We start from the raw sequence: 7,230 nt of genomic DNA, 5'->3' as shown, positions 1-7,230 counted from the left end.
TAAAATAAAATGAGCTCCTTTCGCTTCGTAGGATTGATTATTTTACGAGACTCTGTGGTGGGATGAGAAGTCCTATGTCTGGAAAATAGAAGTGGTCATGGTCTATTTTAAAGTTACATTTTTCTTCCCTGTGTATCCCCCCCCCTTGTTTCTTCCCTGATTCTCTATTCTTTATATTCTTTCATTTTTCTTCGTTTCGTGTCTTATTTATTTCTTCCACCCTCCTTTCTTTCAGTCTCGCTTCCTACTTCCGAAATCTTTAATCTTACGAATCACTCACTCATTAGACTTTTAAAATACATTAATATGTATTATTATTATTTCTTCGGCCCACATTTTACTATCTATAATGACAGAATGGGAATATCAAGACTATTACACTGGACTATGACAGAGCAGCTCAGATGTTGAAGACAGGAAATGCATAAAGCTAGGAGGAAAATATTAAAAATATCAGTGATAAAGTTCGGTTGAATTTCAACGGAGAATGACACACATCTAATAAATGTTTTCTTTATCATTTCTTCCTTTTCTTTATACTTTTCATACCTTTATCTCTTTTGAAAGTACATCTAAAAACTACCTAATGGCAAGAGCACTTATAATATTTTTCAATCTAGCATCATTATGGACAACAGATTGTTGCAAAAAAAGATTGTGGAAATAAACTGAACAGATCATTTAAGAAACCTAGGCTTATTTATAACGAATCGTGGGTTGGAAGTGTTTGGATCTGCTGATGGTCTTTATTATTAACTTCAGAGACACACGATTCTGTACCATGAAGACAGAAAACAGTTATAATTGGTGCATAAATAAAATTACTCCCAACTTTCGCCATTTTGCTCCATTTCAAATTTAAACACACTAGCCGCCACTGGTCGTTGTGAGGATGGTCGAATTCGTGAAGTTGCGTGTGGGATATAGAAACAATAGCGAACATGGGATGAATCAGATGCGATAAAACACAAAATTAAACAATTTGGACGCAAGTGATTGATGGCTAAACCATGCTGCTCTCCAACTTGTTGTGCAACTAACCTTTCACTGTTTCCTCCCTCACATTGCTCCCACGACGCTATAGCAGTTCGGCTCTTCAAAACAAGGGTGACCAACAACACAGAATATGTGAATCCATGTTCTGTACAAAAAAATTAATTAAACGATAAACAAATGGTGTCTTTCCGTCAACAAATAACCGATGTTTCTCGTTGTTTAACAGTCCCTGCAGGCAAATACATTAGATTCCGTTTAATTGGTGCCAATGGTTGATCGGGGAAGCCACTTAATTGGGCCAAAGCGTTCTAGTCCTGATGTGTCCCAATTAACCGGAATCCTCTGTATTGAGATAGTACCTTTAATGAAATCGCGACCGATTTACTTTAATATCCTTTCCAAATAATTAATTAATTAATCGACGCTATTTAGTCTGAGCTATTGACAGCATCGTTATATGTTATTAATAAATAAATAACAAGGATAACTTAATCGATTATTTTGTATTAAATTGTAATTCATTCCTTTTCTGTTTTTAAGGAGACTAGTTTCAGTATTTTGCTCCGACGTAATTTGGCTTCAGGCCTGTATATGACTCGTCGTCCATGCCTTATAAAATGTGATTTGACGAAAACAATCTAAAATATTTTCTTAAAAATCTCAGTGGCCTGGCCAATTGTAGCCAATAAATCCACACTACAAGAAACAAAAACTAAATTAATCCTGCCATAATCTCAATGGATGCTAGAACTTGGGAGTTTCAGGAAAGAGAATATTGAATACGCAGTTAAAATAATGTTGCCCTTTAAAATGCTTTACAAAATGAACAAGAAGAGTACAAAAAGCGATAATGTGGATGAAAGAAAGAATCAATTTGATTTAGAAAGTCGGAATATAACGTGGAAGGTCACGCAGGTTGATTTAATACAAGAAGCTCTCCAAAAGTAGTTCCTTCGTATAAAATAAAGCTTCCAGAAAAAGTAGACGAAGTGTTGGAAACGGAAAGAATCGAGAAGGCAGTGGCAGGAACGTTTCATTCAAGATAATGAACCCACTCACTCGAAACCTTCACAGTAACAAGGACCCGGGGAGGTTTGAAACAGGGTGTACAAAAACTAAATTCTTGTGTCAGAGCGAGCTGCACATAGCGTCACCGTGTAACCTCCTCATATCAGGGAAGTCACAATTATAAATATTCTCTCCTTAATGCCCATGTCTCTTTCTGAGGGCCTGTGTCAGTCTATTAAACACACCAATCTACATGAAACCTGACCTATAAAAATGTTTGTAATGATCCACATTAAACTCGAGAATTTCTGTGGTTGCATTCTGGTGTTTTTGACCGTAAAAATATGGACAAAAGTATTATATATTTCTTAAAATTTTATACTAAAATTGACTGCAAGTTATAGAGGCTGAGAAATTGACGTTAGATTAGTTGCTCACGTTTTACGAAACCCGATGATTCATTACCGGGTTCAGAAGAACCCACCTCTGCACTTTGCACTGTACCAGATGAATTCATTCCACAACTCATTTCTTTAAAATTAAATTTAATAATATCATCCCCTCTACATCTAGGTTTTCTGATGTAATCGATTCCTTCCATTTTTCCTCTTAAAATTTTGTGCGCATTTCTCATCACACTATTTGATTTGAGAGATCTAATTACTGAATAGTTAAAAAATACACTAAGCTTTTTGTTTTGAAGTAAAGGAAGTTTCACGTTAAAGAAAATTACACAAAATTTGATCTTACTGCTATTTAGGTTTTAGTAATATCTGGTCTAAAAAGCTGTCCCATATTCGCCATGTAGGCGTTTGGGGTGAGTGGAGGTGTAGCTCCTACTCATTCTTGACCTCGGCACTAGATGGGGGTGAGTGGTCAGCATCACGCCCCGGCCGGCTTAACCCCCGGGAAAGGACCCCGGTACCCATTGTAGAGGAGGCTGGGTGGGCCCCAGAGCCGGTCTGGACGCAGAGGCTAAAGAAAAAAATCCTCTGCCCCCGTCGGGGATCGAACCCCCGTCGCCCAGACCATAGCCAGCCACTATACCGACTGAGCTACGCCGGCTCATAATATATGGTTTTTAAAAATAAAATCTCTGTGCAATAATCTATAAATTTGCCGTGTTGTTGCAATTACTGGCATTTCTGCTCCGGAGCAGACGTACTTGACTAATAATATAGTGGAGCCTTCTAAGAACACATGAGAACCGTCTTATCCAAAAACCTTTGTCTTAAGTGAATCCAATACGTGCGGTTTCTTGGAGCGGAAACATAGCTTGAATTTTGTCTGTGCCTGACATCTGATGGCCAGGAACGGAAATGAGTCTCTCTTTGAGCTGGATGGGAGACAAAAGACAGTACATTTGCGCCTCCGGGTATTTAGGAATATATTTTCGATTCACCGCAAGGAATTGTGTTATGTTACATCTGTAGCGTATTTCTGAATGTTCCTGTGTATTTATTGCGAAATATATGAAAATAAATAGTTCACAAATTGAACAGTATATACAAATAAATGTGGTTATATGAACGGATCCAAGCAATCGGGCTTATACATTTTATGGCCTGCCTCTAAAACAGAACTCTGTGTAATGAAAGTGGAATGTGAAGGTCATCTGTCTTGCTATGCATTAAGGCGTATGGAGTCGAGGAAGTAAAGCTCCACACATTCTTAATCTCGGTACTAGCTGACAGTGAATAGAGCGCCTCACGCCCTGATGACTCCACTGGTCATAAATATCCCATTTTGTAAGAAGGCTAGGTAAACACAAGATTCAGTCTGGAAGTCTAAGCGTGTCTAAAATTTAAGAATTCTGTCCTTACCGTGAATAAAACACAAATCTTTGCCTTTATAACGATCAGCTGGTTAACTCTGTGTAAGAAAATAGTCCCTGTTCACAGCGAAAATCATACGAAAACCCATAAATATAAAATGAGGATTTACTTTGATTGTTAAAACAGGTGGAATGTATTCATCATTCGTCCGTTGAATCTGAGCAGACTCGTGATTCTGCGAAGAGCATTTGCCCTAGTAACACAGAGGTTCGACTTGTTGCACCGCCTGCTGTATCCTAGCAACCGGACGCTGTTCAATCTGCTACATAGCGACCGAGAGGCTAGCAAATGGAAAAAGAGAGTTCAAACAAGAGCAAAAAAAGTGGAAAATCCTCGAGAATAATAAAAAGCGGTAAGTCTGGAAGGAAAAGAATCTACGTCACAAGAACGGGAAAATGTTTTAAAGAGATTCTAGAGAATAAAATGCTGTTCAAAGGAGGGAGAGAAATGGATCAGAAAGAATGCGCGACTCCAGTGTGGCGTTCCAGAAGCTACGTGAAGTTTCGTCCAAGTGTCCACCTTGGCTCGAAACTCAGACCCAGTGCTAGAATTCTTCAAACTCTTTTCACTTTATTGATGAAGATTAGGGAAACGATAAAGTGTGGTTCTTATTCAGACGGTAACAGGTTCGACTCCAGACCGGGGACAGGGAATCTTGATAAATGTTTTTCGTCATTTTATCACTTCTTCCTTTCATCGTGTGGGTTGAAAGTAAATCAAGGACGTTACTTCCATACCACTCAGCATTCACACTTAAGTCATCAGCCGTGCCTCACTGATTAATAACCGGAAAAAAATACCCCATCCTGACATGTATATAGACGTTGAAATGGTTTATTAAAATTGTTATTAATGAAAGGTACATAGTTTAACTACCGTGCCTGCATTAAGTAAATATTGTATTTAGAAATATTTACTGTAGAACTTGTATAAGATTTTTTAATCTACTTTCCGTTGTCGTAAAGTATTCGTCGAAGTCAAAGTCCGCGTGTAACATTTCGTTTTCTTTTCCTCTTTTCAATTCTTGCTGTGATAAGTTGCTAGTGCCCAGTCCAGGCCCCACGTTGAGGATCGCCTTGCCGACAACCTAGCAGCAACTGTTTATTCAACAGGTCCGTATTCGTAGCTACCCTCCATGTTTGGAAGACTTATCTACTTACAAGAGGAGGACGCAACATTCCGTGCAGACATTGCCTCGCGCGTACATAATTGTTATTGGAAAGTCTGAAAAGAATAAATTACTCAGAAGACATAAAATTGATTGATATTTAGTCTTGTGCTATTTTATTCGTGGAGTCAGTTAACTGTTGTAGGATGAAGCTTACAGTTCGATTTGAACTTGCAAATCAGGTACTGTATAAGAATTAACTAAGACCAGATTTATAGTCAACAACGTTTTGTGTACAGTTATCAAATTAAATTTAATCGGAATGTACCAGTTTCAGAGATAAAACATGCAGACGACGTTCTCCTCTGAATCTCATACAAAGAATGCATGGACAGATAAAGTTGTTTTCTTTGATACATAAAAATCCGTGACAGTTGGCTCCTAAGATTATTTGAGCAGCTGTGGTCTAGCAGTCTTATCTGAGGTTTAGCAGCATCATAATACCGTATCTGGTCAGTGGGATCGTGTGTGGTAAGCCTTCTGCTGAACTCTGGTTCAGAAGCGGCTACCTCTGCGTTATGATTCCAGCGGTTCTTTAACTGTTGTCCACATAGTTCCTCATAGCGCAGTGTCATCCTTCTGAAACTGGCAGTAGCTTATCTAGTCAATAAATTCATCGACGTTAATTAAACACGTAGCTTCTTTACCATTTTCACTAAATACCACCATCGGACCTTGTCTGATGAACTCATTCCAAGATGAATTTTAATATTTTCCTCCATCTATGATTTTTCTCCCAAGTGATATCTTCCCTTCATGTTTCCTGACCAAAATTGTGTTTGCCTTTCATCTTCTCTATGCCTATTACATTTCCCACCCATCTCTTTTTAATGTGTTACCCTAACGATGTTTGGTGAAAAGTAAGCTTGCAAATTATGACATTCCTGCGACATCTCTAGACCTCCCGATTGAACTAACCTGCTTTGCAGTGCAACGATTTCGCAACAACGTGCACACACTCACAAAATTATCTCCTGTATTGATAATTACACTTTTTAAAACCAACCTTCTAGCTTGTTTGTTCAAAGTTTAACGCTTGGAATTTGCAACTTAAAATAATATCGTAAGCGTCACTAAAATTAAACAAAAGATATGAAAACGGCTATGGAAAATGGATGCTGAATCTCCTGCCGTCATATTTTAATTCAGGTAGAACAGTTATTCATTCTCGCTCTGTCAGTACGCTGAAGGAGTCTGCTTGTGAACAAAGTAGCTGTTATTCAGAGTCAAGAGTGAAACTGGTAAATCCCCCCCCCCCCCCCCAAACAAGGAACCGGTACTGACGTCATAGCTGACAGGTGATTATAACTTCCTCCATCTGACGTCGTCTGATGGAATTCCCCCATTGTCCATTTCTGTTTATCGTGAGTTGTTCTTCCAAGAAGATGGAGCAATGTACCAATTGCAAAAATTTATTTTGTGCATCTAAATTGCAGCTGTTGTAATCATGTAAGGCTTCGCGCAAAGGTAAAAATAATGTCGTATTTTATGCCCATCAAACTACGTTAGCCAACCGCATGGAGCAGAACATCGAAACAACAAGAAATTGGTACTCATACACAACCAAGACAGTTTGAGATCATAAAGGTACAACAGTATTGTGGAACAATACGAACTGGTAGGGAATTTCTGGGATATAAGCCAAACATAACAATTAAAAACAGTATACTGATAGATGTAGCAATAATATCGTGTGTGAAAAGCGATGTGCAGAAAAGCAAAATCAAGAATCTGACAGGAATATAATAAAGACAGAGTCTGTCTGAAAAGGAATTAAAAGTTGTTTGATAGATCCCACTTTGGCCACCAGATCGCAGTACCTCAATGTCTACCTCACAAATCTCCTCACTTGTCACTTTATCACCGCTCGTAGGATTTTCAAAATGGATTTTTTGAGGTCGTGCAGAATAGCACAAAATCCACATCAAATTTCATCCAGATCCGTCCACTGGTTTTCGAGTTTAATTGACTCGGCAGATGGACGGACGGACAGACATGACCAGACCAGACTAAACTGAAATCTGAATAACGTTTCAGAATGTCGAGTTACTCAGTCGCCTTCTCGATCTTAAACACCAAATAATGAAAACTTTAATAAGCAATAACATGCGACGAAAATGTAATCAAACTCTGCGTCATAATACAGTGACCTTGAAACAAGTTTCTTGCTGCACATAAGACCTGTCATCGTATGAGGCACGCCTTTTATCGGACAGCAAAGGT

The sequence above is a fragment of the Zootermopsis nevadensis genome, unplaced genomic scaffold (assembly GCF_977971745.1).
Source record: "Zootermopsis nevadensis isolate Lab colony 2312 unplaced genomic scaffold, Znev_1.0 Znev_ptg000021l, whole genome shotgun sequence".
NCBI classification, from domain to species: Eukaryota; Metazoa; Arthropoda; class Insecta; order Blattodea; family Termopsidae; genus Zootermopsis; species Zootermopsis nevadensis.
This window is presented reverse-complemented; position numbering follows the sequence as displayed.